The sequence below is a fragment of the Moschus berezovskii genome, chromosome 25, assembly GCF_049115385.1.
Source record: "Moschus berezovskii isolate FMDL1 chromosome 25, NW_MosBer_1.0, whole genome shotgun sequence".
In the NCBI taxonomy this organism is placed as follows: domain Eukaryota; kingdom Metazoa; phylum Chordata; class Mammalia; order Artiodactyla; family Moschidae; genus Moschus; species Moschus berezovskii.
Genome location: NC_142484.1, coordinates 50,634,116 through 50,647,075, shown reverse-complemented (window position 1 = coordinate 50,647,075; position 12,960 = coordinate 50,634,116). Strand labels below are relative to the sequence as shown.

Here is a 12,960-nt window from a genome sequence, read left to right as displayed (position 1 = left end):
AAATCTTCCCATTAATAGCTAAGACGGTAAAAGGAAACAGCCTCTCATTAGTGATGATTCCTTAATCTGGTTTTAGAAACAATTCAAGATCTTTATGTCACCAACATTTTCATTTGCCTGATAAACATGTAACCATCCCACTCACACTTACCAATGGCCCCACCATTTTAGACCCAAAACTCAAATTAGTAAGAAATCTTTATAAAAAAGAGCAAGAAAAGAGAAATAGAAGTTTGGTTTTAAAAACTGTCTCTTGGATAGCAGTACACGTTGGTTGGTTGGTTGTTTATTTGAAATAGTCTTTTTATGGAGTGGATTACAGACTCACGTGTGGGGTCCCCAGATTTATACCATTCTACAGCTGACTGAACACAAGCATGGAGAATCAAGTTTATGGAAATCAAAATTGAACCAATTAAAAGGTTCAATTAATATTACATTTTCTGAGAACTAGCTTGGGGCAAGTTGCTGCTGCTGCTGCTAAGTCACTTCAGTTGTGTCCAACTCTGTGTGACCCCATAGATGGAAGCCCACCAGACTCCCCCGTCCCTGGGATTCTCCAGGCAAGAACACTGGAGTGGGTTGCCATTTCCTTCTCCAATGTGTGAAAGTGAAAAGTGAAGTTGCTCAGTCATGTCCGACTCTGTATAGAGGGAGGCAGAATTGTAGGGGAGAGAGTAGCTGAATCAGAAATCAGTTGCTGTATTCTAATCAATGTTAGCAATTAACTAGCTTTCTTATCTTGGCAGGACCTATCTGTTTGCACACTGTTGGTCAAAAGTAGGTCTTGGTGAGAGTGTGTAGATATGTCAATTAGAACACATTACTTCCACTTAAAAAACAAGAAGTACCTTAAATTTCAAAGAATTAAATAACAGACACATTAAAACAGAAATTTGGTGATAGTGTTTCAAGTTCTAGGGACAGTTAAACCAGGCCCTTAAATTTGATCAAGTACAGGTTATCCTGTATTCTTAGAGAAATATACCAATAAGTGATCATTCATTTCCTAGAAATTACTTTACAGTCTTATAGTTTAGGGATCCCAGCATTCAGAGACACAGCTGCCTAAGCAGATGGTCCAGGCCTTGCTGGCAGCCAGTCAGTGGCTTGGCTGGTTCCCTCTGAAGGAAAGCTTTGGAGGACTGTCTTCTGTCAAGGTGCCCGTGGGAATGGAGAAGGGCTCAGAGAAGGAGGCTGGGACCTTCCACAGATTTCTATGGACTTATCTCAACAAGGGTCTCCTTTTTAAACCTCTGATATACCATGCATTTTGTTGCTCTCCTCAAAATCATCAGAGGGCTTAAAATCGCGTGGATCTTTATTAAGATACTTCTTAACATTGTCATCCAGATACCAGGATTCATTCTCATTAAATACCAAAAACAAGAGAGCAAATTCATAATCAACGTCGCTTCTTCTTCCCTTTTCATTCAACACTCCTTCCCTGCATGTAATCAGAGGACCCATCAAACCACTGTATGTATCCTGAAAGAAAAATAAAGTGAATTAGAAGAGCTTTAAATAATTTAATAACACAGATTAGTTGCTTGTAAGAATCATTGCAAAAAAGACTAAAAGACAATTGACCGTGAAATAAGTACTAAGAAACCCTGAAGAATCAGGGCGATCTTTGCTAAAATTTAAGATTATTTCTAAAAATTTGCTGAGAGCTTTATGAGGGCTGAGGCTGTGGTCTTTACTTATTGTTGAGTCTCCAGAGCCCGGCTATCTACTACATAGAAGGTGTGCCATAAATGTTTGTTGAATAAATGAATGCTTATTTCTATTTTCCTGTGTGTTTTTCAAGTGAGACTATATATATATTTTTTTGTTTTGTTTTTGGCCGCCAGAGCATTTTTTTTTTTTAGGTAATTAATTTATTTTTTATTGGAGGCAAATTATTTTACAATATTATATTGGTTGGTTTTGCCATACATTGATATGAATTTGCCCCGGGTTTACATAAGTTCCCTCTCCTGAACCCCCCTCCCACCTCCCTTTATCCTCCCTCTGGGTCATCCCCGCATGCCAGCCCCAAGTGAGACTATATTTTTTAACTGAAGTATAGTGGATTTACAATGTTGTATCAGTTTCGGATGTACAACAAAGTGATTCAGTTATGCATATATATATGCATATATATATTATTTTACAGATTCTTTTCCATTATCAGTTACTACAAGATATTGAATATAGTTCCCTGTGCTCTACAGTAAGTCCTTGTTGTTTCTCTATTTTGTATGTGGTGGTGGTGTGTGCTCAGTCATGTCCGACTCTGTGACCCCATGGACTGTAGTCCACCAGCCTCCTCTGTCCCTGGGATTCTTCAGGCAAGAATACTGGAGTGGGTTGCCAATTCCTTCTCCAATTTTGTATGCAGTGTGTATCTATTAATCCCAAACTCCTAATTTATCCCCCACCCCTCATTTTTCTCTTTGGTAACCATAAATTTGTTTTCTATGTCTGTAAGCATATTTCTATTTTGTAAGTAAGTTCATTTGTGTCATTTTTTTAGATTCCACATATAAGTGATTTCACATAATATTTGTCTGACTGACTTTACTTAATGTAATCACCTCTAGTTCCATCTATGTTGCTGCAAATGGTATTATTTCATTTTTTAAATGGCTGAGTAATATTCAGACATTGAGTGTGTGTGTGTATATATATACACAACATGTTCTTTATCCATTCATCTGTCACTGGACATTTAGGCTGCTTCCCTGTTTTGTTTATGGTAAATAGTGCTGCTATGAACATTGCACGTATCTTTTTGAATTATGGTTTTCTCTGGGTTATATGCCCAGAAATAGGATTCCTGGATCATATGCTAACTCTGTTTTTAGTTTTTTAAGAAACCTCCATCCTGTTCTCCAAAGTGGCTGCACCAGTTCACATTCCCACCAACAGTGTAGGAGGGTTTTCTTTTCTCCACACCCTCTCCAGCATTTATTATTTGTAGACTTTTTGATGATGGCCATTCTGACCAGTGTGAGGTGATACCCAAGTGGGATTGTATGTATAACTATATACAAATCTTATATTTCATTTTCTATGGGTAAAGTTTTCTTGGGAACTGATATGAGCCCATGAATGACTTTCATATCGAGTTATTCAGCCCTGAGCTTTCTTTTGAACTCCCACATTTCCATCTGCCTATTTAAATATTCCACCTGGAAGCCTCCTGCAACAATTCATATGCTAAGAAGCCTTTCTAGGGTGAATGTTAGTATTTCCCTCCCCGTGTCCTTCTCCTGAATTCTCTGTTTCTGTCAGTAGCACTATGATATTCCCTGTCACTTAGGTCGTGATTTTCAGTGTCCTCACTGTGCCCCACGTTGTGCGCGCGTGTGTGCTCAGTCGCTAAGTGATGTTGGACTCTTGGCAGCCCTGTGGACTGTAGCCCGCCAGGCTCCTCTGTCCATGGAATTGTCCAGGCAAGAATACTGGAGGGGGTCGCCATTTCCTCCGCCAGGGTCGTCCCATCTCATTTGCTATCAAATCTTACATTTTTGCCCCTTCACGGTGTCTCTTCGTTCTGTGACTTTCTCTTCATTCTATCCACCATCCTTCTAGTGTAAGAGCGTTTTGGTTTTTGACCCCGCCCTGCAGCCTGTGGGATATTATCTCCCGGACCAGGGATCGAACCTGTCCTACAAAAGTCACCAGATTCAGAATTGTGATATAATTATGGATGTGCACATGTATTATTTCCCCCAAAGATGATAAAGTCCTTCAAGACAAGAATATTTTCAGCCCTCATAGTACTTGGTGAGGTCATTTGCACATCACAACAGCTCAATAAATATTTGTTTGTGGACTTCCCATGATTCTACTTTGGTTTTTGTTTTTTTTTCAAGTGTCTGGTATGTTTCTCCTGAACTCTTGTGCTGTCCAGTACACCTCAAAGACACTAATTATATCAGATATGACCTTAGTTTGGACTTCAATTATGAGATATAATTCAAGACTAGATGTTTTATACATTCATATCTGACTCAAGTTCAATACTGAATCTTTGCCTTTAATTTCTAAGTAAAGTTAGCCTATTTATCATTCAAATAGTTTGTAGTTTCAGTTACTAAGTTTTTGTGGAGTTTGTTTTCTTTCCTGAGCCCTGATGGTACTGGTAAGGATTTTAAAATTGGGTAACATCATAAACCATGTTAAAAATTAAAATATATATTTATTTTTTTGGTTATCTAATTTGCGTATCTTCTCTTGCTTCAAACTTCCTTATAAGTTCTAAATTTAGTAATTTGAGATCTTATTTTTTTCCCCTACACTTTAGATCAAGGGCCAGCAAACTTTGTTTTTGTAAAGTGCCATATAGCAGGTGACTTCCCTTGTGGCTCAGATGGTAAAGAATCCGCCCGCAATGAGGGAGATCTGGGTTGGGCCGATCCCCTGGAGAAGGGAAAGGCTACCCACTCCAGTATTCTGGCCTGGAGAATTCCATAGACTGTATAGTGCATGGGGTCACAAAGAGTCAGACACGACTGAGCAACTTTCACTTCACTTCACATAGCAAGAATTTTTTACTTTGTGAACCATATCGTTTCCATCACAGCTCCTCAACTTCATCATCAGTAATGCAAACAAATGGGCATGGCCATAGTTTGAGACCCCTGCTTGAAACCAATACACCTCTTCATATATACCCACCGTAATTGTGATAACTTGAATGGTCAACTGAAAACCATATCACTTGGAGCATTTTGGCAGCTCTCTCCACCTTACCTTCACAAAGTTTACTGTTGAATAGTAAACCCATGGAATACAATTTGGGTCAGATGGCCCTGGACCAGACCTTTTACGGACATTCCATCTGTAGGTTTTTATTTCTCCTGAAACAAGAAGAAATAGAAAAAAAATTTTTTTAATTATGTGATCTCTGTTCCAGACAATTTACCTGAAGAAATACAAACAGATTCTTTGTATATTTGATTAAAGTTACTGCTGGGGAGAATTACCCATTCAATAGAAATGTTCCTGTTAAACTCATACGTTGACTTTCTGCAGGTTCACCATGACAGATTTTCATTTCAGGCTATAGCCTTCCATCCTAGTTTGATGGTTTTTCTCCTCAAATTTCTTATCTCCTTCCCAAGAGTTATGCTTGCGCGCACTTGAGTTGCCACGGGCCTCAGCCTTGGCTTCTTGTGGAATCACCAGGGAGCACTGTAAATCCTCACTGCTCATACCTCATCCCAAACCAATGAAATTAGAATATCAGCAATCTACTATTGGTGTACAAATATATTCCTTAAGCTTCTCAGGCAATTCTAATCTGCAGGCATGTGAGATCTAGCTGGAACCAGAGAGACTCAGAGAGGCCTAGTTTCAAATCTCAACCCTAATGACTTGTTTCCACTCAACCTTTGACAAGCTACTTTACCTCACTGACCTTTGAAAAGTGAGGGCTTCCCTGGTAGCTCAGATGGTAATGAATCTGCCTGCAAATCAGGAGACCTGGGTTTGGACCCTGGATAGGAACGATCCCCTGGAGAAGGGAATGGCTACCCACTCCAGACCCATGCCTGGTTTTCACTTAACTTTTGACAAGCTACTGAACCTTCACAGACCTTTAGTTTCCTTATTTGTAAAGTAGATTAGTCAACCCAGTTTTCAAACTGTTGTGAGGATTAAATGAAATAAAATATCTAGGAAAGTGCCTCACGTTGAGGTCGGTCAATAATTGTTAGTTTGTATACATGTGTGCATGCTAAGTCGCTTCAGTTATGTCCGACTCTGTGCAACCCAATGGACTATAGCCCACCAGGTTCCTCTGTCCATGGCAATTCTCCAGGCAAGAATACTGGAGTGGATTGCCATGCCCTCCTCCAAGGGATCTTCCTGACCCTGGGATCAAATCCATGTCTCTTATGTCTCCTGCATTGGCAGGCAGGTTCTTTACTGCTAGCACCACCTGGGAAACCCCTAAGTGTTAGTCACTCAGGCATGTCCGACTCTTTGCAACCCCATGGACTATAGCCCACCAGGCTCTTTTGTCCATGGAATTCTCTAGGCAAGAACACCGAATTAGATTGCCATGCCCTTCTCCACGGGATCTTTCCAACCCAGAGATCGAACATAAGTCTCCCATGTTTCAGGAAGATTCTTAACCATCTGAGCCACCATGCAAGAGTTAGTTTGTACGTATGCTAGCAACAAACGCATGCACTCCCTCTGGTCAGGCCCCATATCTGTGAATCGCCTGCGACTGGCCCAGAGCCTTGCAGAGTAACTATATATTACTCATGAGTTATCAAGATAATCACATTGTAAAAGGCTCATTTAAATTATCTCCTTTTGAACTATCTGAGTCCCATCCTCACCCTATAAGGACAAACAATTTATAGCTGAATCTGAGTCACAAAGCAAAAGTAATGAAGACTTGCATGAAACTTTGGTCTGTGTTTGTTCATGAAGCAGTTGGTTAGCAATATCATCTTAGGTCTAGTTTCCATGATTTACCCCATGCCTTGGTAATCACAAGATAAACAGCTGATATTTACCTTTCTAAATGCAAGTGACTTTCTAAATGCAAGTGTGGGTTATTAAAGTTGAAACAATCCATTGTCCACCCACCTGGAAGCCAAGTTCTCAACAAAAAGAGGATGCTCAGTAAATGTTTGTTGAGTGATATAATGAAAAGAAGACGAAGAAGATGGAGGAAGGGGAGAAGAAGGAGAGAGGAAATCTGAGGGGGCTTCAGTTCAGTCGGGTCCAATTCCTTGTGAACCATGGACTGCAGCACACCAGGCCTCCCAGTCCATCACCAACTCCCAGAGTTTACTCAAACTCATGTCCATCTAGTCGGTGATGCCATCCAACCATCTCATCCTCCGTCATCCCCTTCTCCTCCCACCTTCAGTCTTTCCCAGCATCAGGGTCTTTTCCAATGAGTCAGCTCTTCGCATCAGATGGCCAAAGTATCGGAGCTTCAGCTTCAGCATCAGTGCTTCCAATGAATATTCAGGACTGATTTCCTTTAGGATGGACTGGTTGGATCTCCTTGCAGTCCAAGGGACTCTCAAGAGTCTTCTCCAACACCACACTTCAAAAGCATCAGTTCTTCAGTGCTCAGCTTTCTTTATAGTCCAACTCTCACACCCATACATGACTACTGAAAAACCATAGCTTTGACTAGACGGACCTTTGTTGGGAAAGTAATGTCTCTGCTTTTTAATGTGCTGTCTAAGTTGGTCATGACTTTTCTTCCAAGGAGCAAGTGTCTTTTAATTTCATGGCTGTAGTCACCATCTACAGTGATTCTGCAGCCCAAACAAATAAAGTCTTTCACTATTTCCATTGTTTCCCCATCTATTTGCCATGAAGTGATGGAACCGGATGCCATGATCTTCGTTTTCTGAATGTTGAGTTCTAAGCCAACTTTTTCACTCTCCTCTTTCACTTTCATCCAGAGGCTCTTTAGTTCCTCTTCAGTTTCTGCCATAAGGGTGGTGTCATCTGCATATCTGATGTTATTGATATTTCTCCTGGCAATCTTGATTCTAGCTTGTGCTTCATCCGGCCTAGAATTTTGCATGATACACTCTGCATATAAGTTAAATAAGCAGGGTGACAATACACAGCCTTCGCATACTCCTTTCCCAATTTGGAACCAGTCCAGTGTTCCATGTTCAGTTCTAACTGTTGTTTCTTAACCTGAACATAGATTTCTCAGGAGGCAGGTAAAGTGGTCTGGGATTCCCATCTCTTTAAGAATTTTCCACAGTTTGGTGTAAGCCACACAGTCAAAGGCTTTAGCATAGTCAATAAAGCAGAAGCAGATGGTTTTCTGAATTCTCTTGCTTTTTCTATAACCCAACAGATGTTGGCAATTTGATCTCCAGTTCCTCTGCCTTTTCTAAATCCAGCTTGAACATCTGGAAGTTCACGGTTCACGTATTGCTGAAGCCTGGCTTGTAGAATTTTGAGCATTATTTTCCTAGCTTGTGAAATGAGTGCAATTGTGCAGCAGTTTGAACATTCTTTGGCATTGCCTTTCTTTGGGATTGGAATGAAAACTGATCTTTTCCAGTCCTGTGGCCACTGCTGAGTTTTCCAAATTTGCTGGCATATTGAGTGCAACACTTTCACGGCATCATCTGTTAGGATTTGAAATAGCCCAACTGGAATTCCATCACCTCCACTAGCTTTGTTCATAGTGATGCTTCCTAAGCCCCACTTGACTTCACATTCCAGGATGTCTGGCTCTAGGTGAGTGATCACACCATCGTGGTTATCTGGGTCATAAAGATCTTTTTTGTGTAGTTCTGTGTATTCTTCCACCTCTTCTTAATATCTTCTGCTTCTGTTAGGTCCATACCATTTCTTTCCTTTATTGTGCATGGGGTATCCTTTTTTGGTGGGATCCAACATTCTCCTGTCAATGGTTGTTCAGAAGCGAGTTGCAATTTTGGAGTTCTTGCAGATTAGCGCAATCCAATCCAAGATGGCAGAGTCCCGAGGGAGCTTACTTTTCTTAAAATGCTAACTTGTACTCTTCATCACATGCATGCCCTGATTAAACTTTCTTATCCAACTTGCCTGAACTAAGTTAGTTTCTTGCTCCTACCCCCAATCTCTGGGTTCTCCCAAACCTTTCAGACTTATTTGAGACTCCTGTGGGGACTGAATATCTCTGGCTCCCATTAAAAAAAGAAAAAATGCTCCATTGCCACAATCTATAATCATTTTTCTTCCTACTCTGACAGCCCTCATATCTAGGACTCTTAGAAGTCCAGTCAGCCTAGAGGAGCGGAACTGTGTCCCTTGTCACTCTTCACCATCAGGGTACATCCACCAGGAGGGGTCACACCAGCTTGCCCACAGCCCTACCAGAGCCCCACCCCAACCCTCATGCCTGATATGCTCCCTTTGAGGCTGCTTCAACCATCAAAAATAAATATGTTTAATAGTTTTTTTTTGGATCCATTTTAAACCATTTCCCTCTTCATCAAAGCAAGAAGGGAAGAAGAAAGTACAAAAAAATGTGAAGTAGAAAAGATGATCACGTTGCTGTTTAAAATACCACCATGAAGATAAAACCGTTATTAACACTTTGGCTTATTTCCCTTCTGGTCTTTCTTCTATACTTGTATTTTGCTTAACAAGTCTTTCCCGTGTAATTTAAAACTTTTTTTTTCATTAAAACTTGTTTGTTAAATCTTTCTTAAATGTCATTTTATGGCTACACGATGGTCCACTATAAAAAGATTCCAAAATTTACTTCTGTCTCTGTATATAGACATTTACATGTTCATGAAAACTTTCTTGAAGCAGGTTGAAGCAGCTTTTGATACTGGGAGTAGGGAGTGGCAGAATTTGGAATAGTAACCAGTAAAGATTTTCCTTCCCACAACCCCATCCTTGGACAGGTACCTTGCTAACTTTTTGATTCATTAGACTGTTTTCTTTTCTTATTTTTTACATCTTTAAATTTTTGCTTTAATGATCTTTATTGAAATTGCTATAGCATTGTTATAGTTCTTCTGTTCTGTGTATTCTTGTCACCTCTTCTTAACATCTGCTGCTTCTGTTAGATCCACACCATTTCTGGAAAAGATCAGTTTTCATTCCAATCCCAAGGAAAGGCAATGCCAAAGAATGCTCAAACTACCACACAATTGCACTCATCTCACACACTACCAAGTAATGCTCAAAATTCTCCAAGTCAGGCTTCAACAGTACATGAACTGAGAACTTGCAGACGTTCAAGCTGGATTTAGAAAAGGCAGAGGAACCAGAGATCAAACTGCCAACATCTGTTGGATCATCAAAAAAGCAAGAGAGTTCCACCAAAACATCTACTTCTGCTTTATTGACTCTACCAAAGCCTTTGACTGGGTGGGTCCCACCAAACTGTGGAAAATTCTTCAAGAGATGCGAATACCAGACCACCTGACCTGCCTCCTGAGAAACCTGTATGCATGTCAGGAACCAACAGTTGGAACTGCACATGAAACAAGACCGGTTCCAAATCAGGAAAGGAGTACGTCAAGGCTGTATATTGTCACCCTGCTTATTTAATTTATATGTAGAGTATATCAGGCAAAATTCCAGGCTGGATGAAGCACAACCTAGAATCAAGATTGCCAGGAGAAATATCAGTAACATCAGATATGAAGATGACACCATCCTTATGACAGAAAGCAAAGAGGAACTAAAGAGTCTCGGGATGAAAGTGAAAGAGGAGAGTGAAAACGTTGGCTTAAAGCTCAACATTCAAAAAACTAAGATCATGGCATCTGGTCCCATCACTTTATGGCAAATAGATGGGGAACAATGTAAATAGTGAAAGACTTTATTTGTTTGGGCTCCAGAATCACTGCAGATGGTGACTACAGCCATGAAATTAAAAGACACTTGCTCCTTGGAAGAAAAACTATGACCAATCTAGATGGCATTTAAAAAGCAGATACATTACTATGCCGACAAAGGTCCATCTAGTCAAAGCTATGGTTTTTCAGTAGTCATGTATGGATGTGAGAGTTGGACTATAAAGAAAGCTGAGCACTGAAGAACTGATGCTTTTGAAGTGTTGGAGAAGACTTGAGAGTCCCTTACACTGCAAGGAGATCCAACCAGTCCATCCTAAAGGAAATCAGTCCTGAATATTCATTGGAAGGACTGATGCTGAAGCTGAAACTCCAATACTTTGGCCACCTAATGCAAAGAACTGACTTACTGGAAAAGACCCTGATGCAGGGAAAGATTGAAGGCAGGAGGAGAAGGGGATGACAGAGGATGAGATGATTGGATGGCATCACCAACTCGATGGACATGAGTTTGAGCAAGCTCCAGGAGTTGGTGATGGACAGGGAAGCCTGGCGTGCTGCATTCCATGGGGTCACAAAGAATCAGACATGACTGAGCAACTGAACTGATAGTATTATAATAATATTATTATGTAGTCATAAGAGGTAAAATGGAATGTAACTCCCCCGTATTATACCTATGTGGTTGCTATCAATTTTGTAACAGGGGCTCTTAACACTTATTACAACTACATTTCAACTGTGTAAAATTTATGGAAGTTCATTTTATTGTGAGATCTTCTCGCCTTTCAATGCATCTTTTAAATACATCAAGGCTGTATGTTGTCACCCTGCTTATTTAACTTATAAGCTGAGTACATCATGAGAACCCCTGGGCTGGATGAAGCACAAGCTGGAATTAAGATTGCCAGGAGAAATATCAATAACCTCAGATATGCAGATGACACCATCCTTCTGGCAAAAGTGAAGAAGAACTAAAGAGCCTCTTGATGAAAGTGAAAGAGGAGAGTGAAAAAGTTGGCTTAAAGCTCAACGTTCAAAAACCTAAGATCATGGCATCCGGTCCCATCACTTCATGGCAAACAGATGCGGAAACAATGAAAACAGTGACTGACTTTATTTCTTTGGCCTCCAAAATCACTGCAGATGGTGATTGCAGCCATGAAATTAAAAGACACTTGCTCCTTGCAAGAAAAGCCATGACAAACCTAGACAGCATATTAAAAAGCACAGACATTACTTTGCCTACAAAGGTCCATCTAGTCAAAGCTCTGGTTTTTCCAGTACTCATGTATGGATGTGAGAGTTAGACCATAAAGAAAGCTGAGCACCAAAGAGTTGATGCTTTTGAACTGTGGTGTTGGAGAAGACTCTTGAGAGTCCCTTGGACTGCAAGGAGTTCTAACCAGTCAATCCTAGAGGAAATCAGTCCTTCACTGGAAGGACTGATGCTGAAGCTGAAACTCCAACTTTGTCCACCTGATGCGAAGAGGTGACTCTGATGTTGAAAAGACCCTGATGTTGGGAAAGATTGAAGGCAGGAGGAGAAGGGGACAACAGAGGATGAGATGGCTGGATGGCATCACCGACTCAATGGACAATAGTTTGGGTAAACTCCAGGAGTTTGTGATGGACAGGGAGGCCTGGCGTGCTGCAGTTCATGGGGTCGCAAAGAGTTGGACACGACTGAGCCACTGAACTGAACTAACCCCAGACTCCCAGTCCATCCCTGTCCTGCCCTGTGCCTTGGCAACCACAAGTCTGTTCTCTATGTCTATGAGTCTGTTTCTGTTTTGTAGATAGATTCCCTTGTGCAATATTTTAGATTCCACATATAAGTGATATCATGTGTATAACTGAGTCACTTTTTATACTTTGGAGTTTGGCACAACACTGTAAATCAACTATATACTTCAACTAAAAAAACAATTAGAGTTCTATCTCTTGTATAAAGCTTTTCTTAGTTCAGTTCAGTTCAGTTCAGTTCAGTGGCTCAGTTGTGTCCGACTCTCCGCGTCCCCATGAATCACAGCACGCCAGGCCTCCCTGTCTATCACCAACTCCCGGAGTTCACTCAAACTCATGTCCATCGAGTCGGTGATGCCATCCAGCCATCTCATTCTCTGTCGTCCCCTTCTCCTCCCACCCCCAACCTTTCCCAGCATCAGAGTCTTTTCCAGTGAGTCAACTCGTCACATGACAGGGCCAAAGTATTGGAGTTTCAGCTTTAGCATCACTCCTTCCAATGAACACCCAGGATTGATCTCCTTTAGAATGGACTGATTGGATCTCCTTGCAGTCCAAGGGACTCTCAAGAGTCTTCTCCAGCACCACAGTTCAAAAACGAGGCTTCATGGATTTTCTTTCTCTGAAATTTTATCAACCCTCTCAGATATATTCTTGAAAACCTTCACCACTTAGAATTTCAACATGTATAATCTGTATTATTGCTGAAATGATTCATCTTGTCTTTTTTTTTTCTTCCAAACTCATTTGAAGCATCTTGAGAGAAATGCATGGTAGAGAGCTCGGGTCCTGAGGTCACACCGGCTCCACCATTCCTAACGTCTGTCCTGGTTGAGCTCTTTACTCCTCTGTGCGTCCGTTCTGTTCTGTCGCTCAGTCCTGTCCGACTCTTTGCGACCCCGTGGACTGTAGCCTAACCAGGCTT

At 41.0% G+C, this 12,960-nt stretch overlaps 1 pseudogene across 1 annotated transcript in view; it reads right to left on the bottom strand.

The window, feature by feature from the left end:
• LOC148773944 (ferroxidase HEPHL1-like) overlaps nucleotides 1–12,960 on the bottom strand; it is a 122,510-nt pseudogene that overhangs the window by 1,030 nt on the left and 108,520 nt on the right. The window contains exons 19-21 of the transcript XR_016036398.1: nucleotides 4,744–4,850; nucleotides 1,266–1,488; nucleotides 3–18 (exon numbers count right to left, since the gene is read on the bottom strand). The product of XR_016036398.1 is annotated as a ferroxidase HEPHL1-like (transcript). The remainder of the gene's footprint in view (nucleotides 1–2; nucleotides 19–1,265; nucleotides 1,489–4,743; nucleotides 4,851–12,960) is intronic.